Source organism: Myiozetetes cayanensis, unplaced genomic scaffold (genome assembly GCF_022539395.1).
Source record: "Myiozetetes cayanensis isolate MyiCay16 unplaced genomic scaffold, myiCay2020 scf6-25, whole genome shotgun sequence".
In the NCBI taxonomy this organism is placed as follows: Eukaryota; Metazoa; Chordata; class Aves; order Passeriformes; family Tyrannidae; genus Myiozetetes; species Myiozetetes cayanensis.
The window spans coordinates 47,432,547-47,439,227 of record NW_026087853.1 but is presented as its reverse complement, the minus strand read 5'-3'; positions in this window follow the sequence as shown (position 1 = coordinate 47,439,227).

Sequence of the window (6,681 nt, the reverse complement as noted above, 5' to 3'; positions counted from 1 at the left end):
GTCAAAAGCCGAAGAACAGGAGCCCTTGTAAACATTAAATTATGGAGTTCTTTGATGTAAATCAGAACAAACTTGCTTAATTTGCAAGTAAACAGTCTGCAGTGTTTTGTAGGATTTGGGGTTTTTAGGGAGGCAGTGTCATAAGGTTCCACATTATCTGTGCAGTTTGGTCATGGACTGAATGAGGTGCTGGCAGGCAAACCAGTTTATGACGTGTTAAGATATTCCCACATCAATACCTCGCAGTCACAAAATGTGTAACGCTGATGCTCAGGTGACAGAGTGCTAGGGCAGGAATGAGGAAAGAAGGCAGGAGGAACAGCGATAGGTTCTGGGCTTTATTTTTTGAAAAAGTAGATTTAGTAACCTGCTACTACAACTGCAGTGCCCTGTGGCAGGCACAGTGTAAAGGCATGTCTGACAAGGAGGGGATAATGAATGGAGCTTGCCTATATGCAGACTGGCTCAGGGCAGTGCCAGGGATGCTAGGAACATCAAATAAAGTTCACCAGGTTTGTTCCTCTATATTGGAAGAAATGGAATGACAGTTCCCCTATCCTAAAGAAGCACTTTCCACTACATGGTTAAAGAGGAGTGCTGCTACCTGGAGATAAACATCTTCAAATTAGCACACTGAAGTAATTTATGTGCCCGAATCCTGAAAGGCGGACTTCAATTTTGAGAAAACGGGAAATTCCAGAACACGGAGAGCAGATGTGCCAGCATCCAGGGAGTGCAAATGAGATGGGTGGGTAATGAAGCTGCCTAGCAAGATGTTCATCCTGGGGAAAGCGATGGGAAAGCTGAGCTGGGATTCGTTCAAGCAGAGTTCATGTGAGTCGACACAGCCTAATAGAAAACAGATCTTGTCAAAGCCCAGCCGTGCTCTTCCCATTGCAGATCTCACTGATAGTGGCGAAGATGAGCGTTTCTTAGGCTTCTCTGTTTTCCATAGACTTTGTCTACAGGAAAGGTAACTAACTGGTACTTGCACAGCCCCTTCCTTTAACAGAAAAGAGTATGAAGAACTCATGAGTTGGTTGGCAGAATGTCACGGCCAGATAAGTCCAGGCTGGATAGTAAATACTGGGAGTGTGGGTGTACACAAACCAGAAGTGATTAATTGGTTGAAGAGAAAATTTTTTTAAAAATCAATACTGGTGTTTTCTGAGGACTGGGCTTTAAGACAAGTAAATGGGGTCCCTGTGTGAAGCTAGTTGGAAGTTTGAAAAACAGTGAGGTGATACCAAAAAGTGAGTCCAGGTGCATCTGTGCCTGATTGCCATCACAGCACCCTGATAAAAAAACACTGAAGTTTAGTCTGTGGGAACACGTTCTCATGATGCAGCCTTCACATTCATGGTTTCTCATTTGAGGGCGGGGAAAAAAAAAGCTCAGTTTCTGGATCTGAAAGTTGAAGCAGCTGGAAGTGCTCCAAGAGAAGTTCATTTGGCATGATGCCTACTCAGGATGCACCATGATTAACAGCTCCTCCACGCCTGGGTTGTCTAGGAAGAAAGCCTTGGAGGTACTACCCTGCTGCCCTATCTGATACAAAGCAAATGGCAAGTACTCTGCTTCCAGCTGAAAATCAGGGACAGTCCGTGGTTTCTCAGGAGTCTTTTGCACAGCGTTAGGGTACCTTCTGAGGAGTTTGCTATTTGGGATAACAGAGCTTTTGCTTCAATTTCAGTATGTTCAGTTATCTAGGGTTTGCTGTCCGGTTAGGATTAGGATTTGTGGTAGCTGGAAAAATTAAAATGGTCTCTGTGTGTTTCCACTCTCCTTATTAAACAAGCTTTTCCTGTTTTAAAATAAAGGAGACTTGTAATAAATTCATCCTTGGTTAAATGCTGCCTTGATGGCAGTTCCTCAAACAGATGAGGTATCACTGAGGCAGCCAGCTCAGCACAGTGCAGTGTGGAGGAGGCCCTCACTGGAAAAGAATGCATAAGAAGAGGTCAGGCTAGTTACAGCATGAAGAAATCCCTTGCTGCTTGCGACCTCGGTGATTTGGGAGGTGAGTTCAGGATGTGAGACATGCCCCGACTGCCCGACATTGCATTGAGGTAGCACATAACCTTAGGACCTCATGCCCCTTCTTCTGAGGCATTTTAGCTTGAACCCTTTTGGAAACAATTATAGCCAGAAAACATCCTTTCTAGTTGAGCCTGTAAGGGCAAGTAGTGGGTTATGGAGTTGAGTGGGAGACTTGCTTTTCCTGCTGCTGGAACATGTGTTACATGCCCCAAAGCCTTGCCATCACTGTACTTCACCCAGTCCCATGGCATTTTATGCCCACCAACGGATAAATATCCATATTATTTCCTAAAGTCCACAAGAAATTGATTTTGTGCCAGTATCTCTGTTCAGGACTTCTCCCCTGAAGCTGAAGTCCTCACTTGTTTTTAGCTTTGTTGCCCATGTTTTTCATTCTAATCAGTGTGCAAACAGCTCTGTTGCATAGCTGTGACCTGCCCATGGAAGAACCTTCATCCTCCCTTTCCCAAACAGTTTACAGTCATCACACTAATAGCAGGCAGAGCTATTTTTTTCCATATGCTCACATTGCTGTCCTAAATACCACCAGCTTCTGACAGGCCAGAGCCGTGAATCTCAAACAATAAATGCCATAAATCACTCCTGTTTGACAAGCACCCAAAAAAAAGAAAAAAAAAAAAAGGAAAAAATTAAAAAAAAAAAAAATCCAGGCTTGTGCGTTGTTAATGAGGCATCATGTGAATGAAGACTGAGCTGTTTGCCAAATGCCAGCTTTTGTTTCCAGACCGGCTTTCCTCTCTGCTGGTTCACCTCGCCATTACACAAGCAAAAATGCACGCTCCACCCAGCAGCGCGCTCGCCTCTTGCACAAGCTGCCTTACCCTCCAGATTTTACCGTGGGAATTTGGACACCTTGTGGGGATGCCAAACCAGGTTAACACAACCCAGCGAGCGTGTGCTCCAATTGCCAGCACAGCCTCCTGGCTCGTACGAGCCTTCCTGGTAACAGACTCGCACTGAGAGAAAAGAACCCCACCAGCAGATTTTCCTTTCCTAAAAGAGCCACCAGCAGCGACACAGTGGCCTCTCACTGACTCGCCCCTCCCGCGCTGCTTGCCCTCAGCATCTGCAAGGTAGACATAACCTATCTTAAGAAAAAGGGCTGAAAAGAAGGGAAATGTAGATAAAGGAATTTACTCGTTATTCAACATGATCCAAAGGGTGGAACAAAAAAAAACCCACTAATAATTAGCCTCTGTTCAGGGCAGAAACCAAGCAGCACAGGATGATGCTGGAAAAGATGCACCATTGGTCTACCACTGATGCAAATTTTTGCACTGTGCAAATATTCCTTGTGAGCTGTTAAACTGATCTTTTTGCAAAGTAAATTCACTCTGGTTGTTGAGTCCAGCTTCAAGGGATAAAGGAGGAACTTGCTTAGCATTAATGTCTACTCGATCAACTGCGTTACAGTCACGCTTAGGAGGGGGCTGGGATGTTTTTTCCCTTTTTTTTTGATATTCTTTTTTATTTTACCCAATTATCTGGTTCTCCCTCTTCCTTTTCATGGTCCTGACTTCAGGCACATTCCAAACTCTTTGATTTGCCTGAACAGAAAGAGCGCGAGAGAAGGAGGGTTAGGTGAAAAATTAGTATTGGAGCTGCTACCAAAGCAAACTCCTGAAGTTGGCGATGGGATACAACTTGTTAGGGGAGTTAAAGCACTTGCTATAAAGGTCACGTAGAGCTCCTGCACGCAAGTGAATAGTTCAAGGCGTTTTGATGCAGAGAAAAAACAATTAAGATATAACTGCTGCTGACATTGCCCTAAGCCGTTTCATCTCTTACCGCTTCAAAAAAGCAGGGAAAAACAAATTATGTACTTTCAATCTGAGATTTATATAGGATGAATTGTTGCTTAGCCTATGAAAAGATCAAAAAGGAGATCTTTGAAGACAGATTGCCTACAAAGAACACTGGACTGTTATTACACCAAAAAAAAAAAAAAAAAAAAAAAGGTTAATAAGCACGGTTCAGGTCAAAACGTAGGCAAGAGTGTGTGTGCAATAAAGCGTTTGCAAGGGCTGCTTGCTCAGGCGTTTCAAAGCCGAGCAGCAAGAGGGTAAATCACTGAGCCGACATCTGGAGCAGGAACACTGCAGCATTCCATGAGCGTTTGGCTCGGCACTTGTAGTTTTGGTAGAGCTTCCTTGGAAACTCCTGCGGTTAGAGATGGCTTGGCTCACGTTGGGATCTCCTGGCCAAGGAGGAGAGGGGATGGAGCCCTCCCTCCCGCCACACCCAGCTTCATCCTGTGCCTTCTGGGGACCAGGTGTTTCAGTCCCTTTCTCACAGTGAGGCTGAAGAGGCTGGAAATAACCTGTTTCATTTGGGACTGAACCCTCTGGGAACTGATTGCTGGACAGGGTCAGTAAATGAGCAGCGCTCTGAATGTGCACCCCCACCTCATAGCATGAGGTCAGCATGGCTCCCAAAACCAAGCAGGGGTGGGAACCACCTATATGGGTGCTCCTGGCCCTGGCAAAGAGCTGCTGCCGGCAGCAGGAAGGATCCCTGAGAGATGGAGACCAAAAGGTAGAGCTGAAGGAGTCATCCAGCTCCAGTCCAACAAGCCCTGGACAGGGACAAGGAGTGTTGCCCCGCAGCCCTGTCCTCCGTCCCTAATTCCCCAGAGCATCCGTCTCCCACACTTGGCCTTATCTACGGGTGCAGGGGAGGAGGAGGAGGAGGAGGAGGAGGAGACAGAGGAGGAAGAGGAAGCATCCCGACCTCCCTTTTCCACTGCAGTGTGTGGCAGTCTCTCCCAGCATCCAGCCCAACCAGTACGCGGGGTTTGCTGGGTACGAGGAACCCGGCAGCATCATTTCATTCAGGGTCCTATTTCAAAGCCGGCCCTGATGAAGACGCTGGGTGAAGGCAAAGCAAACAGACACCGTAATTGCGGTGTGCGCTTTCTCATCTCCGCGGCGAGTTGCAAAATGTGCCGCCTCCTCCCTTGTCAGCCGGGCTTTAATTGGCTTTAATGAAGAGGCAATTACATGATTTCAATTTTTAATTAAAGGGGGTGGCGGTGCAGGGGAGGGGGGAGCGACCCCCTTCGAGCATGTTAGTGGCACAATGGGCAATCTCCGGGTATGGTGTGCAGTAGGGGTTGGGGGGAGGCTCCCCCTTCAACACCCTGGACTGGGAGGGCTTCATGGGGGATCTGGGGTGACTGGCAGGAGTACATCGAAGCCAGCTGCCTCCGAGCAACGCTGCCGGCACTTTCAGATCCCGCCACGGCACCCCCAGGCAAGCTGCAATCAGGTTTGGTGTTTTTTTTTGTGTCAGAGCCAGCAGATCAAAGGGGCAGAAAATAGCTTAAAAAAACCAAAAAAAAACCAAACCAAAAAAACACCACCAACCCCAAAAAGCCCTCCAAAGCCAAACCAAGCCCTCCCCACACTCTGCACCAGCCAGAAACACCTCCTAGATAAAGTACTGGGTGGTTGTTGGTATGGGGAGGACCTCCTGGGGTGGGATGGATGTCTGAAAGTTAAAGTAAAGTAGAGCCACAATTAGAGGATTATTTTATTTTATTTTAATTCTATTTTAATTAATGCCAAGCAGTAGGGATCCGTCCTCTGATAGAAACACCGTCCCTGTGACCCCACACAGTGAGCACAAAGGTGGGACTGACCCACCCAACTCCTGTGTTCATTTTTCCTGTAGACACAACCCGGTCTATCTGTTCTAATGCATGACTGGGGAGGGAAAAATGGAAGCACGTGGTAGAAGCCTCCCTTGGGAAACGATGATAATTGCAGGGGCCAAACTGCCGGCTTAGTCTCTATGTTTTATTGCTTTCCCCGGCAGCCAAGAAACCAGAGCTTTAGCCTTGACTTGGTTCCATATTGCTGGGATGTCCGTCTTCATCATGTTTCAATAAAACATAATCGCTTTACGACTTCCTCTTGCCAGAGATAAAAAATCATTAAGAAAAGAAGCTGGCGGCTTTGTGGCTGCCACTGCGCCCTCGGCGTTCCCTCTGCCCCAGCGAGCGCTGCTGGGCTGGCCCTTGGCTTGCAGGGGCAGGTGGCCCCGGGACCCCCGCCCTGCCGACGGCGCTGCCCCCCGGAGCCCCGGCCGCGGGCAGGGCGGGCTGCCAGGCAGTGCCACTTCGGGGAGAGCGGCTCCAGGGAGGAAGGGAAGAAGTGAAGAAAAGGGACAGAGGGCAAAGTCCAAGGTCTTTCTGAGCAATGATCAATTCACCTGCTCGACAAATAGAGCTGGAACTGGATGGCGGCAGCTGCGTGGGCGTGCTGAGTCACCCTGCTGCTGCCGGCCAGTCGCCCCAGCCCTGCGCAGATGGGAGAACAAGGTCGCCTTTAACCAAAAAGAAGTGAAACCTGCCTTTTTAAACACCCGGATGAGAGCTGGGACTGTCAGCACTGAGCCAGCAGCCTCTTCCCTTCGAAGGTTGGGGCTGAGATTCCACGTCAGGCTCCCTGCCAGCCCCCCACAAACACAAACCTCCTCCTGCCTTCCCACTTCCTTTGCCCTGGGGTCCCAGATGCTCGACAAAAGCTCATCTGCCTCAACACCCGCAACAATCAGCTATTACAGCCTGGAATTGTGGAAGGGACTTTTTTGCAGTGACACACAGCCTGTTGATCTCCT